The sequence below is a fragment of the Meles meles genome, chromosome X (assembly GCF_922984935.1).
Source record: "Meles meles chromosome X, mMelMel3.1 paternal haplotype, whole genome shotgun sequence".
Classification (NCBI taxonomy): domain Eukaryota; kingdom Metazoa; phylum Chordata; class Mammalia; order Carnivora; family Mustelidae; genus Meles; species Meles meles.
This window is the reverse complement of record NC_060087.1, coordinates 63,614,990-63,638,655: the sequence shown is the minus strand read 5'-3', so window position 1 is coordinate 63,638,655 and position 23,666 is coordinate 63,614,990. Positions and strand designations below refer to the sequence as shown.

The 23,666-nt window shown below is 38.0% G+C and overlaps 1 long non-coding RNA gene across 1 annotated transcript in view; it reads right to left on the bottom strand.

Moving 5' to 3' along the window:
- Positions 1-20,449: 20,449 nt before the first annotated feature.
- LOC123935253 overlaps positions 20,450-23,666 on the bottom strand; it is a 34,150-nt gene continuing 30,933 nt past the window's right edge. The window contains exons 3-4 of the long non-coding RNA XR_006816883.1: positions 22,396-22,477; positions 20,450-20,894 (exon numbers count right to left, since the gene is read on the bottom strand). This is a non-coding gene — a long non-coding RNA (uncharacterized LOC123935253). The remainder of the gene's footprint in view (positions 20,895-22,395; positions 22,478-23,666) is intronic.

Genomic DNA, 23,666 nt, shown 5'->3' with positions numbered 1-23,666 from the left:
CTTTCTGTCTATAGATTGTTTCTATATTTCTGTTCAATGATATTCTTAGGATTTTTTCTCTTTTATAGGACCCCCCTTAATATTTCCTGCAGTGTCGGTTTGGTGGTTGCATAGTCTTTTAAGCCTTGCCGGTCTTGGAAACTCTTTATCTCTCCTTCCATTTTAAATGTCAGTCTTGCTGGATAGAGTATTCTTGGTTGCATGTTCTTCTCATTTAGTACTCTGAATATATTTTGCCAGCCCTTCCTGGCTTGCCAGGTCTCTGTGGAAAGGTCTGACGTTATTCTAATGGGCTTTCCTCTGTATGTAAGAAGCTTCTTTGTCCTAGCTGCTTTTAAGAGGGTCTCTCTTGAAACATAATTCCCCATTTTAACGATAAGGTGCCGTGAGGACTTTCGAGAATCTAAAATCTTGGGAGGAAATCTTTCTGCCTCTAGTACATGAACGTTGTTTCCATTCGTGAGATTGGGAAAATTTTCATAGACAACTTCTTCCACTATATCTTCTAGACTTCTTTCTTTTTCTTCCCCTTCAGGGATTCCAATAATTCTGACGTTGGAACGTTTCATGGCATCGTTTATTTCCCTGATTCTGTTTTCGTGGCTTCTGAGCTGTTTGTTCCAGGCTTCCTCCTGATCCTTTCTCTCTATCTGTTTGTCCTCCAGATTACTAATTCTATCTTCTGTCTCAGTTACCCTAGCTTTTAGAGAATTTAGATTGGATTGGAACTCATTGAGAGCATTTTGAACATCATCCCTGGTGGCTTTCAGTTCTGCCCTAACATTGTGAACATCATCCCTGGTGGCTTTCAGTTCTGCCCTAATCAATTCTGTTTGGTCATCCATGGCTTTCTCCAACCTAGCTATTGCCTGGATAATTGTTAGTCTGAATTCCTTTTCTGACATATTGTCTATGTCGATAGCCATTAGCTCTGTTGCAGAAGGCCCATCCTCTGTATTTTTCTTCTGTTGGGTATTCCTCCTCCTAGTCATTTTGGTAAGAGATGACTAAACAGATGCAGCTGGACTTATCGATTGTGGTGCAGTCAATGTTCACCCTGGAACGCTTCTGTGCAATCAGGATTCCCCACCCAAATGAGAGAAAAAAGAAAAGAAAAAGAAATAGAGAAGAAGAAAGAAAAAAAAGGGGGAAAGAAAAGAGGGAAAAAAAGGAAAAAAAGGAAAAAAAAGGAAAAAAAAAAAGAGAGAGAGAGATAGGAAAAAAAGGGAAGATAAAAGAGAAGGCTCAGCCCAAATGGGCCACAAGGTAAGATTTGTGGAGTATACAAACAAAAACAGACAGACAAAAAGAGTGATAAAAGTATATGACAAGAGAAAAAAATATGTATATATAAGCAAAAAAAAGGGAAGAACCTCATCAGAAAGAACCCCAAGTATAAGGTTTATATATTATTAGGACAAACACAAATTCACAGAAACACTGACAGAAGGAAAAATTGGGAGAATGGTTATAGATTCTCAGTGTGGGTGAGGAAGGTTATTTTGATTCTTCCTGAAGGTATCTTGATGTTTTTGTGAAGGGACTCAACTTTCCTAAGTTACAGGGGGATTAGAAACTGGTTTGCCTATAGGGGTAGCATTGATTGGGGAACGGGGATTACCTTGAAGTTTAACTCTATATGTATAGTAGAAAATAAAAATTAAAAAAGAATAAACTAGACTAAACTAAGTTAAAATTTAAAAAGAATTAAAAAAAATAGAAAAGCAAAAGAAAAACACAGGCGTATGTTCAAAAAGTTCAGGTTAGAAGGTTATTAAAGAATTTGATGTACTGGACATCTCAGTGTGATGGTAAATAGGTTAAAAAATTATCTGTATGTATAAAAAAAAAAGAACCAGAATATTGATAAAGAGTTAAAAATAAAAGTTGTATTTATGAGGTAGTGGTGGTTTTTCTCTTGTAGTCTTTTTTTTTTTCTTCCTTCCTGGTTGGTTTTCTGGGGGAAGGGCCTGCCACGTGGGTTTTCAGACAATGATGTTCCCTGAGTTAGGTCCTCCCGCTCCCCTCAAGGGTTGAGCTCTGAGGAAACTGTTTTTTTCAGCCTTTTGGTTTTTATGTTCTTTCATCTGCTTTCTCTCGCCTTGACAGCTTTTGATGGTTTTTGGAGGTTTAGAGGAGAGCAAACTGCACCCCGACCTCCCTCTCAGAGAGAAGCCTCAGGATGATTTGTTGCAAAAGCTGCTGGCAGAGTCGGTTCTGAGTCACTGTCCCTGGGGATGCAGGAGCTCCTCGTTGTACCCAAAACCAGGGCAGCGGTGGCTGTCTAGGCAGCTCCAGACCGCCAGAGAGGTTCCGAGCAGAGATCGCACACTGAGGTTTTCCCGCTGTCCCGGGCTGGGAATGTCTGGTTTTTCCTGATGCCAGAGCTCTAGGCTAGAGCCTATGAGCACCTATCTCAAGGGAGGGTGTGGGACGCGCGCGTTTCAGGATTGCCGTCTGGCCAGGCTCCCAGCCCCTCATGGGAGCCAGACCCCTCTTGTTCTCAGGCGCGCTGGCGTTCAGGCCCACTGGCGTCTCAGGGACAGAGACCTGATTTCTCTGCCGCACTCTCTCTGGCTCAGCGCCAGGGGAGGCTGTCCTGGGTCCGGGACTTAGGTCCCTGACCCTAACCACCCAGGTTCCCACTATTACCCCCCGCGATCCTTTGCTCTTTGTTTTTTGAGTGCTTTCAACCAGACTGCAAGTTAATGCTGGTCCCCAGACGCAGAGCGCTCTCGTGTTGGGGTATTACTTTCCAATCGGTCACCTCTGGTGGCTCCCTCCCCCTTTTGTTTATCTTCCGATATCAGTCCGACGCTCCCAGTCTGCTTTACCTGCCACTGGCGTCTTCTGCTCCTGTAGAGATCCAGACGTGTATAATTCTGATCTCAGGCTGACTTCATGGGTGGTCGGAATTCTTTGGTAGGTAATCAGCTCACTTTAGGGTACAGGTTGAAATGGTGCCTCCTCCTACTTCCCCGCCATCTTGACTCCCCTGAGGAAAAAAAATTGAATTAACCACCAGACTAAAGATTCATGGGGAGAAAGCCATGAGTTTCGTGCTTTGCTTTCTCCTCATCTGGAATTCCACTGCTGTCTTAGGATTTGAACCTGCTTTCCTTGATAGATGAACTTTGTCCTGGCTGGATATTTTGTTGATCTTCTGGGGGAGGGGCCTGTTGTAGTGACTCTCAAGTGTCTTTGCCCGAGGCGGGATTGCACCGCACTTACCGGGGGCTGGACTAAGTAATCGGCTCGGGTTCGCTTTTGGGAGCTTCTGTTCCCCGAACGCTTTCCGTAGAGTTCCGGAGGACGGGAATGAAAATGGCGGCCTCCTAGTCTCCGGCCCGGAGGAGCCGAGAGCCAGGGGCCCCACTCCTCAGTGCGCCCCCAGAGGACAGCACCCAATCACTCCGTATCCCCAGCCTCTAGCCGCGCTCCGAGCTCACCCAGCCCGTGACCAGTTCAAGGTAACCCCGAGCTGAGAGTTCAGTCCTCGGCTCTGTCTCTGTAGCCGGCTTCTCTGTTCTAATACCTGGGAGCTCTGTGACACTCCGACACCCCCGATCCTTCTGTGACCCTGCAGGACCTGGGGCCACGCTGACCCCGCGTGGGCTTCACCCCGGTTTAGCCTCTGGAGCAATGTCCCTCAGTGGAACAGACTTTTAAAAGTCCTGATTTTGTGCTCTGTTCCTCCGCCGCTTGCCGGGAGCCGGCCCCTCCCCCCGCGGTCTATCTTCCCGTCATTTTAGATTCACTTCTCCACCAGTCCTACCTTTCAGAAAGTGGTTGATTTTCTGTTTCTAGAGTTGCTGTTCTTCTTCTCTTCGATCTCCCGTTGGATTTGTAGGTGTTTGCAATGTTTAGATAAGCTATCGAGCTGATCTCCTGCTACCTGATGTAGTCTCAGCCTGCTACTTCTCCGCCATCTTGACTCCTCCCTGTATTGTAGTTTTGTAATACATTTTGAAATCAGGAAATGTGATGCCTCCATGTTTGTTCTTCCTCAAAATTTCTTTTGCTATTCTGTTTTTTTGTGATTGCCTGAAATTTTTAGAATTTTTTTTTTCATTTGTGTAAAAAATGTCACTGGGGTTTTGATAGGGAAAGCATTAAATATGTACATCCCTTTGGGTAGTATGAACGTTTTAACCAATATTAAGTATTCCAGTCCATAAACATGTGATCTTTCTATTTATTTGTGTCTTCTTTGATTTATTTCATCAGTGTGTTGCAGTTTTCAGTGTAAAGTCTTTCATCTCTTTGGTTAAGTTTATTCCAAGGTACATTATTCATTGTTATCATACATAGGATTTTTTTCCCTTAATTTCCATTCCATGCCGTTCATTGTTAGTGTATAGAAATGCAACTGATTTTTTTAAAATTTTATATCCTGCAGCTTTATTGAATTCATTTATTAGTTCTAGGTTTTTTATGGGGTTTTGGGGGTTTTTTATATATAAGCACATGTCATCTGCAAACAGAAATAATTTTACATCTTTCTCTGTGATTTGGATACTTCTATTTATTTTTCTTGTCTAATTGATCTGGCTAAGCATTTCAGTACTATGCTGAAAATAAGTGGTGAGAGGGGACATCGTTGTCCTTTTCCTGATCTTGGGGGGAAAGCTTACAATTTATCACCATTTGATTGTGATGTTAGCTGTAGGCTTGTCATGTATGGACTCACTTTACTGTGTTGAAGCATGTTCCTTCTATACTTAGTTTTCTGAGTATTTTTATTCTGAAAGGGTGTAAAAATTCTGTCAAATGTTTTTTTCTGCACCTATTGAGATGATCATGTGATTTTACCCTTAATTTTGCTAATGTGGTGTATCACATTGATTGATTTGGCTACATTGAACAATCCTTGCATCACTGGGATAAATCCCACTTGGTCATAGTGTATGGCCATTTAAAGTGCTGTTGACTTTTGTTCTTTAGTATTTTGCTGAGGACTTTTGTATATGTGTTTATCAGGGATATCAGTCTATAGATTTCTTATGTTGCTCTTGTCTGGCTGTGTTATTGGGATAACGTTAGCCTTGTAACATGAATTTGAAAATGTTCCTTCCTCTTCCGTTTTCTGGAAGAGTTTCAGAAAGATTGGCAGTTTTTTAAGCATTTGGTAGGTTTTGTCAGTAAACCATCCAATCTGAGGCTTTTCTATGTTGGAAGTATTTGATTACTGATTTAGTCTACTTACTAGTTATTTGTCTGTTCAAGTTTTCTATTTTTTATGATTCAGTCTTGGTACATTATACTTTTCTAGGAATTAATCCAATTCTTCTATGTTATCCAGTTTGTGGGCCTACAATTATTCATAACAGTCTCTTACGATCTTTTTTATTTCTGTGGCAAACTTTGTAACATATCATATTTTACTTCTGGTTTTATGTATTTAAATATTCTCCTTTGTTCCTTAAATAGAATAGCTAAATTTTTGCAAATTTTGTCTGTATTTTCTTTTCCTTTCCTTTTCTTTCTTTGACTTTCCTTTCTTTTCTTTTCATATGTGTGTGTGAGAGAGAGAGAGAGAGAGAGCTCTGTGCCCAACATGGGGCTCAAACTCACAACCCCGAGATCAAAAGTCACATGCTTTACTGACTGAGTCAGCCAGGCATCCCATTGTCTACATTTTCAACTCTTATTTGTTTGATTTTTTGTTGTTGTTGTTGTTTTGTTTTTCTATTCTCTACCTCATTTATCACTCTTCTAGTTTTCATTATTTCCTTTTGCTAATTTGAAACTTCATTTTTTCTTCAAATCCCATAACTTTTGTGATGTTGTCATTTTAGATATCATTGAAGATATCTTATAACTTTTCTTTTTCCTTTTTTTTTTTCTGTGACCCACTTATTGTTCAGGACTGTGTTGTTTATTTTTCACAGATCTGTGGATTTTCTAATTTTCCTTCTCTTATTTATTTCTCCTTTTATTTCATTGTTAGAAAAGATTTTGGTATGATTTCAGTCTTCTTAAATTTGTTGAACACGCTTTGTGGCCTAAGATGTGATCTTTGTTGGAGACTGTTAATGTGTCTGCTTGAGAAGAATGTATATTTTGCCCCGTTAGGTTGAATATTCTCTATATGTCGATTAGGTCCATTTGGTCTATAGTGTTACTCAAATCTGTTATTTCATCATTGTTTTTCTGTCTGTGTGTTCTAGCCATTACTGAAAGTAGAATATTGAGGTCTCCTCCTACTATTGTATTGTTCTATGGCAGTCTTGAAAATGGAAGCCCATTTTATCAGTGAGGTGCCCTAGTCCCTAGTTCTGGAGAGAGCATAACAGACATAATTTCCCAAAAACTGTGTTTGTCCTAAATTGTCTGGAGTCTTCCTGAAGGATTGATGCAAGACAATTGTCTTTATTTTGCAAACTCAAAGCTCACTCAGGGCAGAAAAGTGAGGTTCATTCCTCAAAAACACTGCAAGGTAAACAACCTACAGCCCCCTAGTGAAAACATTATGGTTGAGGCACACGAAAGATTTTCAAAGCCTAGAAGAAAAACCTGGGATGAGAGTTTATTTGGGAAATTACGGCATTCAAAGTTGCCTATATTGGGGGAGCGCCCGGGTGGCTCAGTGGGTTAAAGCCTCTGCCTTCAGCTCAGGTCATGATCCCATGGTCCTGGGATTGAGCCCCGCATCGGTCTCTCTGCTCGGTGGAGATCCTGCTTCCTCCTCTCTCTCTGCCTGCCTCCTGCCTACTTGTAATCTCTGTCTGTCAAATAAACAAACAAAATCTTTTTTTAAAAAGTTGCCTATGTTGGGAAATTTAGAAAGTGATGCAAATGCCCAAGGCAAGATTCATATTTAGAAAAGACCTATGAAGGACCTAAGCCTTCCCTTCTGATAGATCTCTCTAGGCTCAATTTAAGCATAAAATGAAGGCTTAGGCAGAGTTGTCATCAGTCTTTCTTCACAAATAAGCAGACCTCACCCAGCTCCTGTTTTTTCAAACACTGAGCTACATTTTCTAATTTTAGTCCCTAGCATTAAAGGAGTATTCTAACACAGAGCCCGTCTCTAAAAACTAGGAAAGCTGTCTTCTTCATCATTTTTTTCTCTTTTTTCTTTAATTTTGTACTTTATCTCCTCCTCTTCCTTCTCCTCTTTTTCTCTTCCTCTTCAAGGAAACCTCTGTCAAACTACTAGCTGAATACAAGCTCCAGGAAGAGACTTATAAGACCACTATGACAAATAATACATATTTTACAAAAATAATGTAGAAAAATACTAAATAAAAAACCAAACAGCCATAGCTGCTACAAACAACACAAACAAATCCTAAAAAAGGGGTAAGAATATGATTTCCAGTGGTGCCTGGGTGGCTCAGTCAGTTATGTGTCCAACTCTTGATTTTGGCTCAGGTCACAATTTCAGGGTCCTGATTCATGTTCAGCAGGAAGTCTGCTTCTCTCCTTCTTCTGCCCCCTCTTCCTCTGTCCTTCCCTTCCTTGTGCACACACATTCTCTCTCTCAAATAAATAAATCTTTTTTTAAAGAACCTGATTTTTGTATTTACCAAGTATAATATTCAGAATGTTCAGATTCCAAAAGATGCATATAAATCATGCAGACAAATAAAAATTACGCCTCATTCATAGAGAAAAATAACAGACACTCTCCTTAATAAAGTATAGACATTGGACATACTAAACAAAAACTTAAAGCCAACTGTCTTAAGTGTGCTCAGAGATAATGAAACCAGGACAAATATCTAAAGGAGAGAAAGGTTACTGATATAAGTGAATGGAGAGGGGCGCGTCTCAGTGGGTTAAAGCCTCTGCCTTTGGCTCAGATCATGATCCCAGGGTCCTGGGATTGAGCCCCACAATGGGCTTTCTGCTCAGCAGGGAACCTGCTTCCTCCTCTGTCTCTGCCTGCCTCTCTGCCTACTTGTGATCTCTCTCTGTCAAATAAATAAATAAAATCTTTTAAAAATTATAAAAAAATAAATGAATAGAGAGTACCAATAGAGAATGGAGATTTTTAAAAGGAACGAGCCAGACATTCTGGAACTGAGAAATATAATAACTAAAATGAAAACTCACTAGAGAGTTTTGATAGGCTCTTTGAGCAGGCAAAATCAACAGTCAGCAAACTTGAATACTGGTCAATCAAAATTGTCCAATCTGAAGAGCAGAAAAATAAAAGAATGAAAAAAATTAACAGAGCCCAGGAATCCAGCAAAATGTCATTAAATTTACCAACATATACATTATGAGACTTGCCAAAATAGAGTAAGAGAAAGAGAAATTTTAAAAATACTTGAAGAACTAACCAGAAAACTTTCCAATTTTTATTAAATACATGAATATACACATCCATGAGGTTCAATAAGCTTTTTAGGTTTTTTTCAAGTTTTTATTTAAATGAACATTAAGGAGGATAAAGTCAAAGAAGTACACATTGACACATTATTATGAGACACTGAAAGCTGGTGGCAAAGAGACATTCTGAAAGCAGCAAGAGAAAAGTGACTTTCACATACATGGTATTCTCAATAAGATTAATAGTAGATCTCTCATTAGAAACTATTAAGGCCAAAAAGGAGTGGGATAACACTTATATACATATACACAAATATATCCAGAAAAACTACCATTTAAAGATGAGAAATTAAAACATTTACAGATACAAGCTGAGAGAGTGCACTGCTAGTAGAGCCGACCAACAAAATAATGCGGAAATGAGTCTTTGAGGCTGAAATGGAAGGACATTGAACAGTAACTTGAAGCTAGGTAAGGTAAAAAGGAATTAAAATATAGGTGAATATTATAGGCAAATATAAAAGGCAACATTGTATTTTTTCATTTGTAACTCTTTTTAATTTCCTGCATGATATAAAAGCGCATAAAAACAATTATAAATCTGTGTTAATGGGCACACAATGTATAAAAATGTAACTTGTGGGGCACCTGGGTGGCTAAGCTGATTAAGCTTCTGTCTTCAGCTCAGGTCATGATCCCAGGGTCCTAGGATCAAACCCTAAGTCAGGCTCCCTGCTCAATGTGGAATCTGCTTCTCCCTCTCCCACTGCTCCTATGCTCTATCTTTCTCCCTCTCACTTGCTCACTCTCTCAAATAAATAAATAAAATCTTTTTAAAAAATAAAATAAAAATGTAACTTGCTCACTCTCTCAAAAAAATAAATAAAATCTTTTTAAAAAATAAAATAAAAATGTAACGACAACAAACATTATAAGGGGAGAGCAGAGTTGTACAGGAGTACATTTTTTGTATGTTACTGAAACTAGGTCGACAATAATTAAATTCTTATTGTTAGAAATTTAAGATATTAATTGCAATGCCCATGGTAACCACTAATAAAATATATTCAAAATATTTACCAAAACAATGAGAAGAGAAACAAAATGATACATTACAAATATCCAATTAAACACAAAAGAAGGCACTAACGGAGGAAATGAAGAACAAGAAAGTTATGTTTTGTATTTTTTATGAGATGGTCAGTCAGGTTCTGATACAAGAGGAGACACAGAAAAGCCTCAGGGAAAAAAGATCAGTATAATCACAGGTAATAGAGACAGAAGGCACCACACACCATGCATATCTACATAGTGAAACATCAGGGTGGTTGGGGACAGAAGATAGGAGCAAGGAAATGCCTAGGCTATGGTCTTTACCAGAGTTTCTATGGGAAGTCAAAGTAGGGCAGTGTAAGCAGTTTAGGATTGGCTAATTTGAATTTTGGTGACCTTTGAGCTATAGGAGTAATCCCTAGTTGCCTGGTACCTCGTCCTGGGATGATTAAGGTAGAGATAAAATACCTCCTGAAGTGCAGCAGGTCAAATAGAGGATGTATGGCTGTGGATTGCATATCAAACGCATGTTCCCTGCTGAAAGTTTTGCTATCACTAAGAATGGGCTAGTCCAGGGTTTGACAGTCTTTCCCCATCCAGAAAGGTCAAAATGACACAAAACATCATTATAGATAGGTATTATACATATGTATTATATATATAATTTACATTATATATATATTTTTTTCACAATAACTCATACAGAAAACAAATATCAAAATGTTGGAAGTAAGTTCTTTATAGTGATTGTTTTAAACATAAATGCATTAAACTTTGCGATCAAAGGTGGAAATTGGAATAGATCAAATAACAGGATCAAACCATATGCAGTCTACAAGTGTCTCTCTTTAGATCTAAAACCACATATAATTTAAAGTGAAAAAATGGAAAAATATATTTCATGCAACTAGTAAACAAACTGCTGATTGGTTTTTCTAATATCAGACAGAGTAGACTACAAGTCAGAAATTATTACAGGACAAAGGACATTATATATTGAGACAAGGGTCAATTAATCAAAAAGATATAATAATTATACACATATACATACAGAACAGTAGATCCTCAAAATATATGAGGAAGAAGTCAAGCTTTCACTATTCACAGATGACATGATACTCCATGTAGAAAACCCAAAAGTCTCCACCAAAAAATTTCTAGAACAGATATCCAAATCCAGTAAAGTTGTAGGACACAAAATCAATGTACAGAAATTTATTACACTTCTATACACCAATAATGAAGCAGAAGAAAAAGAAATGAATGGGAAGATCCCATCTACAATTGCACTCAAAACCTAAGATACCTAGCAATAAACCTAACCAAAATGGTAAAAGACCTCTATTATGAAAAATACAGAACACTTACAAATGAAACGGAAGATGATACAAAGAAACGGAAAAACATCCCATGTTCATGGATTGGAAGAACAAATCTTCTAAAATGTCTATACTACCCAAAGCAACCTGCACATTTAATGCAATCCCTATTAAAATACAAGCAGCATTTTCACAAAGCTAGAACAAACAATTCTAAAATTTGTATGGAACCACAAAAGACCCCAAATAGTCAAAGCAATCTTGAAAAAGAAAAGCAAAGCTGGAGACTTCACATTTCTTGACTTCACATTATATTACAAAGCTGTAGTAATCAAGACAGTATGGCACTGGCATAAAAACAGACACATAGATCAATGGAACAGAATAGGAAACACAGAAATTAATCCACAACTATATGGTCAACTAATCTTGGACAAAGCAGGGAAGATTATTCAATGGAAAAAGACACTTTCTTCAACAAATGGTGTAGGGAAAACTGGACAGCGACATGCAGAAGAATAAAAATGAACTATTTTCTTATACCACACACAAAAATAAATTCAAAATGGATGAAAGACTTCAATGTGAGAATGGACTCCATCAAAATCCTAGAGAAGAACACGGGCTGCAACCTCTTTGACATAAGTCACAGCAACCTCTTACTAGACATGTCTCTGGGGGCAAGGGGGAAAAAAGCAAAAATAAAGTCTTGGACTTAATAAAAATAAAAAGTTTCTGCACAGTGAAGGAAACAGTCAACAAAACTAAAAGGTAACCAACCGAATAGGAGAATATATTTGCAAATGACATATCTGACAAAAGGTTAGTATCCAAAATCTATAAAGAACTTACCAAACTCAACCCCTTAGAAAACAGATAATCCAGTCAAGCAATGGACAGAAGACATGAACAGACATTTTTCCAAAAAAGACATTCAGATGGCTAACAGACACATGAAAAGAAACTCAATATCACTCATCATCAGGGAGATACAAATCAAAACTACAATGGGATATCACTTCACACTTGTAAGAAGGGCTAAAATTAGCAACACAGGAAACAACAGATGTTGACAAGGATACAGAGAAAGGGGAACTGTCTTACACTGTTGGTTGGAATACAAACTGGTGCAGTCACTCTGGAAAACAGAATGAAGGTTCCTCAAAAAGTTAAAAATAGGACTACCCTATAATCCAGGAATTCCAATACTAGGTATTTACTCAAAGGATACAAAAATACTGATTCAAAGGGGGGACACATGCATCCTGATGTTTATAGCAGCATTATCAACAATAGCCAAAATATGGGAAGAGACCAAATGTTCAATGAGGGAAGAATAGGTAAAGAAGAGGTGAGATATACATAGATAGAGATAGAGATTAGAGAAAGAAATAGAGATAGATAGAGATAAAGGTAGAGAGAGATAGAGATATATATCAGAATACCAATCAGCCAAAGAAAAGAATGAAATCTTGCCATTTGCAATGATGTCGATGGAGCTAGAATGTATTATGCTAAGCGAAATAAGTCAGTCAGAGAACAACAAATACCATATGATTTCACTCCTATATGAAATTTAAGAAATGAAACAGATGAACATATGAAAGAGGACAAAAAGAAAGAGAAGGAAATGGACTATAAAACTCTTAACAACAGAGAACAAACAGGGTTGTTGGAAGGAGGTGGACAGGGAACGGGTTAGGAGGGTGATGAGTATTAAAGAGGGCACTTGTTATGATGAGCACTGAGTGTTGTATGTAAGTGATGAGTCATTGAATTGTACTCCTGAAACCAATATTGCATTATATGTTAACAAATTAGAATTTAAATGAAAATTTTAAAAAGAAGAAGAAATAATCTTAAAATTCATATGGAATCACAAACCCCAAATAACCAAAACAGTTTGTTTTAATTTAATTTAATTTAATTTAATTTAATTTAATTTAATTTAATTATTTCTTTTCAGTGTTCCAAAATTGTTTATGCACCACACCCAGTGCTCCATGTAATACGTGCCTCCCTTAATACCCACCACCAGGCTCACCCCACCCCCCATCACCCCCTCAAAACCCACCATATGTTTTTCAGAGTCCACAGTCTCTCATGGTTTGTCTCCACCTCTGATTGCCCCAACTTAATTCTCTTCTCCATCTCCCATTGTCTTCCATGTTATTCCTTATGCTCCACAAGTAAGTGAAACCATATGATAATTGACTCTCTCTGCTTGACTTATTTCACTCAGCATAATCTCTTCCAGTCCCATCCACATTGATACAAAAGTTGGGTATTCATCCTTTCTGATGGAGGCATAATACTCCATTGTATCTATGGACAGTATCTTCTTTATCCATTCGTCCATTGAAGGGCATCTTGGTTCTTTCCACAGTTTGGCGACTGTGGCCATTGCTGTTATGAACATTGGGGTACAGAAGGCCCTCCTTTTCACTACATCTCTATCTTTGGGGTAAATACCCAGTAGTACAATTGCAGGGTCATACGAGAGCTCTATTTTTAATTTCTTTAGGAATCTCCATGATGTTTTCCAAAGTGATTGTACCAACTTGCATTCTTACCAATGGTGTAAGAGGGTTCCCCTTTCTCCACATCCTCTCCAACACATGTTGTTTACTGTCTTGTTAATTTTGACCATTCCAAACGCTGTAAGGTGGTATCTCAATGTGGTTTTTATATTAATCTCCCTGATGGCTAATGATGATGAATATTTTTCATGTGTCTGTTAGCCCTTTGTATGTCTTCTTTGGAGAAGTGTCTGTTCATGTCTTCTGCCCATTTTTTTGATGCAATTATCTGTTTTTTGAGTGTTGAGTTTGAGGAGTTCTTTATATCTTGGATATCAGCCCTTTTTCTGTAGTGTCATTTGTGAATCCTTCTCCCATTCCGTAGGTTGCCTCTTTGTTTTGTTGACCGTTTCCTTTGCTGTGCAGAAGCTGGTGATCTTTTTGTTTGTTTGTTTGTTCATTTTATTTTATTTTATTTCACTTCAGTGTTCCAAAATTCATTGTTTATGCACCACACCCAGTGCTCCATGCAATACATGCCCTCCATAATACCAACCAGTAGGATCAACCAACCTGCACCACCCTCCCTTATAAAACCCTCAGCTTGTTTCTCAGAGTCCACAGTCTCTCATGGTTTGTATTTCCCTCCAATTACCCCCAACATACTTCTCTTCTCCATCTCCCAGTGTCCTCCATGTTATTCCTTATGCTTCACAAGTCAGTGAAACCATATGATAATTGACTCTCTCTGCTTGAATTTTTATCTTGATGAAGTCCCAAAAGTTCAGTTTTGCTTTTTTTCCTTTGCCTTTGGAGATGTATCTTGAAAGAAGTTGCTGTGGATGATATAGAAGAGGTTACGGCCTATGTTCTCCTCTAGGATTTTCATAGATTCCTGTCTCACATTGAGGTCTTTTATCCATTTCGAGTTTGTCTTTGTGTATGGTGTAAGAAAATGGTTGAGATTCATTCTTCTACACATAGCTGTCCAATTTTCCCGGCACCATTTATTGAACACTGCCTTTTTTCCACTGGATATTTTTTCCTTCTTTGTTGAAGATTATTTGACCATAGAGTTGAGGGTCCATATCTGGCCTCTCTACTCTGTTCCACTGGCCTATGTGTCTGTTTTTATGCCAGTACCATGCTGTCTTGGTGGTCACAGCTTTGTAGTAAAGCTTGAAATCAGGTAACATGATGCCGCCAGTTTTATTTTTGTTTTTCAACATTTCCTTAGCAATTCGGGGTCTCCTCTGGTTCCATACAAATTTTAGGATTGTTTGCTCCAGCTCTTTGAAAAATGCCAGTGGAATTTTGATCGTAATGGCATGGAAAGTATAGATTTCCCTAGGCAGTATAGACATTTTAACAATGTTTATTTTTCTGATCCATGAGCTTGGAATGGTCGTCCATCTTTTTCTGTCTTCTTCAATTTCTTTCATGAGTGTTCTGTAGTTCCTTGAGTACAGATCCTTTACCTCTTTGGTTAGGTTTATTCCCAGGTATCATATGGTTCTTGGTGCCATAGTAAATGGAATCGATTCTCTCATCTCCCTTTCTGTATTTTCACTGATACTGTATAAGAAAGCAACAGATTTCTGTACATTGATTTTGTATCCTGCCATATTACTGAATTGCTGTATGAGTTCTAGTAGCTTGGGGGTAGAGTCTTTGGGGTTTTCCATATAAAGTATCATGTCACCTGCGAAGAGAGAGAGTTTGACTTCTTCTTTACCAAATTGAATACCTTTTATTTTTCGTTGTTGTCTGATTGGTCTTGCTAAGACTTCTAATACTATCTTGAACAAGAGTGTTGAGAGTGGGCATCCTTTTCGTGTTCCTGATCTCAAAGGGAAGGCTGTCAGCTTTTTCCCATTGAGGATGATATTTGCTGTGGGTTTTTCATAGATAGATTTTATGAAGTTGAGGAATGTTCCCTCTATCCCTATACTTTGAAGCATTTTAATCAGGAACGGATGCTGTATCTTGTCAAATGATTTTTCTGCATCCATTGAGAGGGCCACATGGTTCTTCTTCCTTCTCTTATTGATATGTTCTATCACACTTATTGATTTGTGAATGTTGAATCACACTTACATTCCATGGATAAATCCCACCTGGTCATGGTAGATAATCTTTTTAATGTAGTGTTGGATCCTATTAGCTAGGATCTTGTTGAGAATCTTAGCATCCATATTCCTCGGGATATTGGTCTGAAATTCTCCTTATTGGTGGGTTCTTTGCCTTGATTGGGGATGAGGGTAATGCTGGATTCATAAAAAGAATCTGGAAGTTTTCCTTCTGTTTCTGTCTTTTGAAACAGCTTCAGGAGAATAGGAATTATTTCTTCTTTAAATGTTGGTAGAATTCTCCAGGGAATCAGTCAGGTCCTGGGCTCCTGTTTTTTGGGAGGTTTTGATCACTGCTTCAATCTCATTACTAGATATTGGTCTATTCAGGTTGTCAATTTCTTCCCGATTCAGTTTTGCGAGTTTATAGGTTTCCAGGAATGCATCCATTTCATCTAGGTTGCTTAAGTTATTGGTATATAACCGTTGGCAATAACTTCTGATGATTGTTTCTATTTCCTTGGTGTTAGTCATGATGTTTCTCTTTTCATTCATAATTTTATTAATTTGGGCCCTCCCTCTCTCTTTTCTTTTGGACTAGTTTGGCCAATGATTTATCGATCTTATGGATTCTTTCAAAAAAACAGCTTCTAGTTTCATTGATGTGTTCTGCTGTATCCATAGTTTCTATCTCATTGATCTCAGCTCTAATCTTGATTATTTCCCTTCTTGTGTGTGAGGTTGGCTTAATTTGTTGTTGATTCTCCAGTTCCTTAAGGTATAAAAAGAACTGGTGTATTCTGAATATTTCAATTTTTTTGAGGGAGGCTATATATTTCCCCCTTAGGGCTGCCTTTGCCATATCCCATAGGTTTTGGACCGAAGTGTCTTTATTCTCATTGGTTTCCATGAATTGTCCAAGTTCTTCTTTGATTTCCTGGTTAATCCAAACAGTCTTAAGCATGGTGGTCTTTAGCATCCACGTGTTTGAATTCCTTCCAAACTTTTTCTTGTGGTTGAGTTCTAGTTTCAAAGTATTGTGGTCTGAGAATATACAGGGAATAATCTGTCTTTTGGTATTAGTTGAGCCCTGATTTGTGACCCAGTATGTGGTCTATTTTGGATAAAGTTCCATGTGCATTCAAGAAGACTGAGTATTTTGTTGTTTTGGGATAGAGTGTTCTGTATATATCTATGAGGTCCATCTGGTCCAATGTGTCATTCAACGCTCTTGTTTCTTTATTGATTTTCTGCTGGGATGATCTGTGTTACTGAGAGTGTCATGTTAAGATCCCCTACTATTAATGTATTCATATCAATATGATTGTTTATCTTCATTAACAGTTGGCTTATGTAGTTGGCTGCTCACGTATTGGGGGCATAAAAATTTGAATTTTTTAGATCTTCTTGGTGGATAGACCCTTTAAGAATGATTCAGCATCCTTCTTTATCTCTGACTACAGTCTTTCATTTAAAATCTAATGTATTTGATATGAGAATTGCTACCCCAGCTTTCTTTTGGGGCGCATTGGCATGAAAGATGCTTCTCCATCCCTCCACTTTCAGTCTGGATGTATCCTTAGGTTCCAAATGGGTCTCTTGAAAGCAACATAAGGATGGGTCCTGTCATTTATCCAATCTGAAACTCTGTGCCATTTTATGGGAGCATTTAGGCTGTTCATGTTGAGAGTCATTATTGAAAGATACGTTTTTATTGACATCATGTTGCCTGTGAAGTCCTTGTTTTTATACATTGTCCCTGTAAATTTCTGTTCTATGACACTCTTGGGTTTTTTCTTCTTTAATAGAACCCCCTTAATATTTCCTGCAGTGTCGGCTTGGTGGTCACATACTCTTTTAAATCTTGCCAGTCTTCGAAACGCTTTATCTCTCCATCCATTTTGAATGTAAGCCTTGCTGGATAAAGTATTCTTGGCTACATGTTGTTCTCATTTAGTGCCCTGAATATGTCTTGCCAACCCTTTCTGGCTTGTCTGGTTTCTGTGGACTGGTCTGGCGTTATTCTGATGACCCTTCCTCTGTACATAAGGAATCTCTTCCCCTGAGCTGCTTTCAAGAGCTACTGTCTAACATTATGTTTCATCATTTTCACAATGAAGTGTCTCAAGGTCTTTCTAGATTTTATGATCTTGGGGGGAGACCTTTCTACCTCTAGGACACGAACACTGGTTCCATTTGGCAGATTGGGGAAATTTTCATGGAGAATTTGGTCAACTATATCTTCTAATCTTTCTTTCTCCCCCCCACCTCAGGGATCCCAAAATTCTAATGTTGGAATGTTTTGTGACGTCATTTATTTCCCTAATTCTGTTTTCATGGCTTCTAAGCTATTTGTTCCAGGCCTTCCCTGGATCCTTTTTCTCTATCAGTTTGTCCTCTAGATCACTAATTCTATCTTCTGCCTCAGTTACCCTAGCTGTTAGAGTATTTAGATTAGATTGGATCTCATTGATAGCTTTTTAAACTTCATCCTGGGTGACTTTCACCTCTACCTTAATCAATTCCATGTTGTCACTAATGGTTTTCTCCAACCTAGCCATTGCCTGGATAATTGTTAGCCTGAATTACCTTTCCGACATACTGTTTATGTCCATATCCAATAGCTCTGATGGAGAGGGCACAGTCTCTGAATTTTTCCTCTGTTGGGTGTTCCTCCTCTTAGTCATTTTGGTGAGAGGTGGTTAAGGGTATGTGTAGCTGAATATATCAAGAGAAGGTGCACCATGGACCGCTTCTGAGCAATCGGAGGTCACCTGAAAAGAAAGAAAAAAGAGAGAGAAAGAAAGAGAAAGACAGGAAAAAAAAAAAAAAGACCCAGCTAGAATGGGCCCCAAAGGTCAGATTTATAAGGTATACAAACAAAAACAGACAAACAAAAAGACTGACAAAAGTAAATGACAAGAAAATAAAAAGGAACCCAGCCAAAATAAACCCCAAGGATGAGATTTATATAATTCCAGAACAAAAACAAATACACAGAAACACTGACAGAAGAAAAAGATGGGAGGGTGGTTCTAAATCCTTAATGTGGGCACAGAAGTTTATTTTGATTCTTCCTGGTTATATCCTGATATCTTTGTTAAAGGACTCAATTTTCCAGAGATAAAGGGAGATTAAAACTGGTTTGTATGTAAGGGTAGTATTGATGAGGGAAAGAGGATTTGTGTATTAAAAAATAGAGAAGAAAAAGAAAAATACATGTATATGCATGAAAAAAGTTCAATTTAGAAGGTTATTATGGAATATGCTGTATTAAACCTCTAGTTGTAATGGTAAATAGGTTAAAAAATTAAAAAAAGAACAAGAATAGTGAGAACGAATTAAAAATAAAAGTTGTATCTATGAAATATACAGGTTGTAGGGCAATACTGGGAACTTAATATATTTTTCCCCCGATTTTGGGGTTTTACAGTTTTATAGGGACCCTGTGATGGTTGTCCTCTTGTTCTTTTGGCTGGCTTTCTGAGGGAGGGGCCTCCTGCATTGTTTTTCAGTAAGTCTTGCTGGGGTTGAGTCCTCCTGCCCCCTAGCAAGGGGCTCGACTCTGTGGAAACTGGTTTTTCAGGCTTTTGTTCTCAGGTGGATTTTGTTCTTTGGCAGCTTTTTGTGGCTTTTCAGAGGTTTAGTGGAAAGCAAACTGCACCCAGACCTCTGTCTCAATGAGAAGCCTCAGTCTGCTCCCCTCTGGGTGGTCCAGGACACAGAGACTCCCCCTCTGCAAACTCTGCTGAGCCATGTTACCTCCCACAGCCAGTGCACATCCACAGCCACTGTCTCAGGGGTCGCTGGAAGTGCCCATTTGTCTCTGCACCCCCGTGCCCCTAAAAGAACAAGTGATATTGGTCCAGGGAGCCCATTTCCAGTGGTTGCCTTTGCCAGGACTGCTGTCTGCCTTTAAGTCTGGGCGGGGATGTTCAGACTCTCAGCTGGTCCTAGAGACCTCTGGCTAGTGCCCACACAGAACTCTCTAAGACATGTGTGGGGAGCATGGTTCAGACCCCAGCTGTGCAGTGAGTACAGAGTCCAAAAGGCTGTGGTTCTAGAGACCACCCACCAGACTCCCTCAAGCCACCCAATCCTGGGGGCTCCAGGACCAGGAAATGGAGGCTCCGCTGCCACGTTCTTTCTGGCATGGGTGGTCGCCGACAATGGCCAAACTAGGTCCGTGGCCTTAGGCCTGTGCCCATGACCACCCAATTCCACCAGTTGCCCTTAAAATCTTTTGCTCTTTTTGAGTGCTTTTAACTAGACTCCAAGTCAGTGCTGGTTCCCAATCACAGGACACTTTTGTATTGAGATATTACTTTCCAATGGGTTGCTTCTGGTGGCTCCCTCCCCGTTCTGTTTATCCTCTAATATCAGTCTGGTTGTTCCCAGTACACATTACCTGCCCACTGATGTTCTTTGCCCCCCATAGAGATCCAGAAGTGTATCATCCTACATCTCAGTCTGGTTTCATGGGTGTTCAGAGTGTTCTGGCAGATAATTAGCTCACTTTAGGGGACTGGTTGAAACAGGGTCTCCTACTTCTCTGCCATCTTGTCCCTCCCCTTGTTTTTTTTTAATTTAATTTAATTTTGTGTGTGTGTTCCAAAATTCATTGTTTATGCACCATACCCAGTGCTCCATGCAATACGGGCCCTCCTTAATACCCATCACCAGGCTCACACAACCCCCATCCCCCTCCCTTCCAAAACCCTCTATTTGTTTCTCAGAGTCCACAGTCTCTCATGGTTTGAGAAGAACAAAGCTGGAGGCATTACACTTCATGGTTTCAAACCATATTATAAAGCCATAGTATTTTTTTTTAAACTTAGTTTTATTTTATTTTTTCAGTGTTCCGAGATTCATTGTTTATGCACCACACCCATTGCTCGTGCAATATGTGCCCTCCTTAATACCCACCACCAGGTTCACCCATCCCCCACCCTTCCTCCAAAATCCTGTTTGTTTCTCAGAATCCACAGTCTCTCATGCTTTGTCTCTCCCTCTGATTTACCCCAGTTCACTTTTCCTTTCCTTCTTCTAATGTCCCCCATGTTATTCCTTATGCTCCACAAGTAAGTGAAACCATATGATAATTGACTTTCTCTTCTTGACTTATTTCACTCAGCATAATCTCCTCCAGTCCTGTCCATGTTGATACAAAAGTTGGGTATTCATTCTTTCTGATGGAGGCGTTATATTCCACTGTATATATGGACCATATCTTCTTTATCCATTCATCCATTGAAGGACATCTTGGCTCTTTCCACAGTTAAGCAATTGTGGCCATTGTTGTTATGAACATTGTGGTACAGATTAAAGCCATAGTAATTAAAACAGTGTGTTAGTGCCATAAAAAAAGATATATAGGCCAATGGAACAGAATTAACCCAGAAGTAAACCAACCATATATAGTCAACTAATATCTGACAAGGAAGCCAAGAATATTTGATAGAGAAAAAAAATTCTTTTCAATAAATGGTGCTGGGCAAATTGGATATTTACATACAAAAGAATGAAATTCACAACAGTTAACTTAAAACAAATTGAAGGCTTAAATGTATGACCTGAAACCATAAAACTCCTAGCAGAAAACAGGGAAAATATACTTGACATGGATCTTCACAAAGGTGTTTTGGATATGATACCTAAAACACAAAGAAAAACAACAATAAAAATTAAAAAGTGGGAATATATCAAACCAGGAAGCTTCTACACAGTGAAAGAAACAAAATGAAAAGGCAGGGGCACCTGAGTGGCTCAGTGGGTTAAGCCTCTGCCTTCAGTTTGTGTCATGATCTCAGGGTCCTGGGGTGGAGCGCCACATCAGGCTCTCTGCTCAGTGGGAAGCCTGCTTTCCCCTCTCTCTCTGCCTGTCTCTCTGGCTACTTGTGATCTCTATCAAATAAATAAATAAAATCTTTTTAAAGAAATTAAAATGCAAACTATGTAATGGGATAAGATATTGCAAACCACGTATCTGATAAGGGATTAATATCCAAAATATATAAGGAACTCATGTAACTCAATAGTAAAAAAAAAAAAATTAAAAATGTGCAAAGGAACTGGATAAATATTTTTCCAAAGAAGATATTCAAATGGCCAATGGGTGCATGCAACATACTTAATATTACTAATCATCTGGGAAATACAAATCAAAGCCAAAATGAGTTATCACCTCACAGATGTTAGAATGACTACTACCATAAAGACAAGAGACAACAAATGCTGGAAAGAATCTGGAGAAACAGATGTACATTGTTGTTGGGAATGTAAATTGGTACAGCCATAATGGAAGACCAAAATAGTATGGCGTTTCCTCAAAAAATTAAAAATAGATCTGTCATATGATCCAGCAATCCCACTTCTAGATATATATCTGAAAGGAAAAAAATCAGTGTCCTGAAGAGATATCTACACTTACATGTTCATTGCAACATTTGCAATAGCCTAGATGTGGAAACAGCCTAAGTATCCATTGATGGAGGAATGGATAAAATATTGTGGTACATATACCCAATGGAATACTATTCAGCCATAAAGAGAAAATATTGCCATGTGTGACAATGTGGATAGCCCCTGAAGGCAATATGCCAGGTGAAATAATTCAGACAGAGAAAGACAAATATTGTATAATCTCCCTTATATGTGAAATCTAAAAAAAAAAAATTAGAAACCATAGATATAGAGAGAACAGGTTCTTGGTTGCCAAAGCAGGAGTAGTGGGTGGGGAAATTAGGTGAAAATGGTCAAAAGGTACAAATTCCTACTTATAAATAAGTTCTGTGAGTGTAACATACAACATGATGACTATAGTTAATACTGCATTGTATATTTGAATGTTGTTAAGAGAGTAGATATTAAAGTTCCCAGGAGAAAAATTATAATTATGTGAGGTGATTAATGTTATCTAATCTTACTGTGGCAGTCATATATATATAATCATTAGACTGTGTACTTTAAAATTACACAATGTTATACATCAATTAATTCTCAACAAAATTAAAAATAATTAAGATATATGTAACATCTTTCATAAGAAACCTTCAACAAATCTGGTATAGAAGGAACATACCTCAACATAATAAAGGCCATGTCAACAAACCCACAGCTAACACCAGACCCAAGGTGAAAGGTTTATAACTTTACCTCTGAGATCAAGAAGAAGACAAGGGTGCCCACTCTCACCACTCTTATTCAATACAGTACTGGAAGTCCTAGTTTGAGCAGTCTGTCATGATGAAGAAATAAATGTTACCCAAGTTGAAAGGAAAAGGAGAAATTATAGTTTTGTAAATAACATAATCTTATATAGAGAAAATCCTAAAGACTCAACCAAACAAACCATTGGACATAATCAATGAATTCAACAAATTTATGTGGTATAAAATGAAAACACAGAAATCAGTTGTTTGTATTCACTAATAAGGAAATATCTGAACAAGAAATAAAGAAAACCAACCCTTCATAACAGCATTAAAAACAATAAAATACCCAGAAATAAATTGACTGAGAAGTGAAAGATCTATACATGGAAACTATGAGACTTTGATAAAAGAAATTGAAGAAGACAAAAAAAAAAAAAAGAAAAGATATCCTCTGTTCATAGATCAGGGGAATTAATATTGTTAAAATATCCATACTACCCAAAGCCATCTATAGATTCAATGTAACCTTTATCAAAATTCAAATGGCATTTTTCACAGAAATAGAAAACAAAATCTTACAAATTTATATGGAACCATAAAAGACGTTGAATAACCAAAGCAATCTCATAAAAGAACAAAGCAAGAGGCATCAGATTTCCTGATTCTAAACTGTAATAAAAAGTTATAGTAATTAAAATACTACGGTTGTGGCATAAGAATAGAAACATGAAATAGAATCAAGAACCCAGGAATAAACTCCTACACATTCTATTAACTAATATTTGACAGTAGAGTCAAAAATACTCTATGGTGAAAAAAATAGTCTTCAATAAGTTGTGTTATAACCACATGTGGAAAAATGAAATTGAACTCCTATATTACCATTCACAGACATTGACCTGAAGTAGATTTAAGTCATAAACATAAGACATGAAACTGTAAAACTCCTAGAAGAAAAGAAAATATCTTGAAATTGGTCTTGGCAATAATTTTTTGGATATAACACCAAAAACACAAGCAACAAAAGCAAAATTAATTAGTAGGACTACATCAAACTAAAAAACACTTCTGCACAGCAAAAGAAACAATCAACAAGATGACAAGTCAACCTATGGAAATGGAAAAAAAATTGCTAATTATGTACCTTATACATATTTAATATATAAAACATATTAAAACCTCATACAGCTCAATAGCAAAAACCAAACAAACCCATTTTCAAATGAGCAGAAGCTGTTAATATACATTTTTTCCAATGAAGACATAAAAATG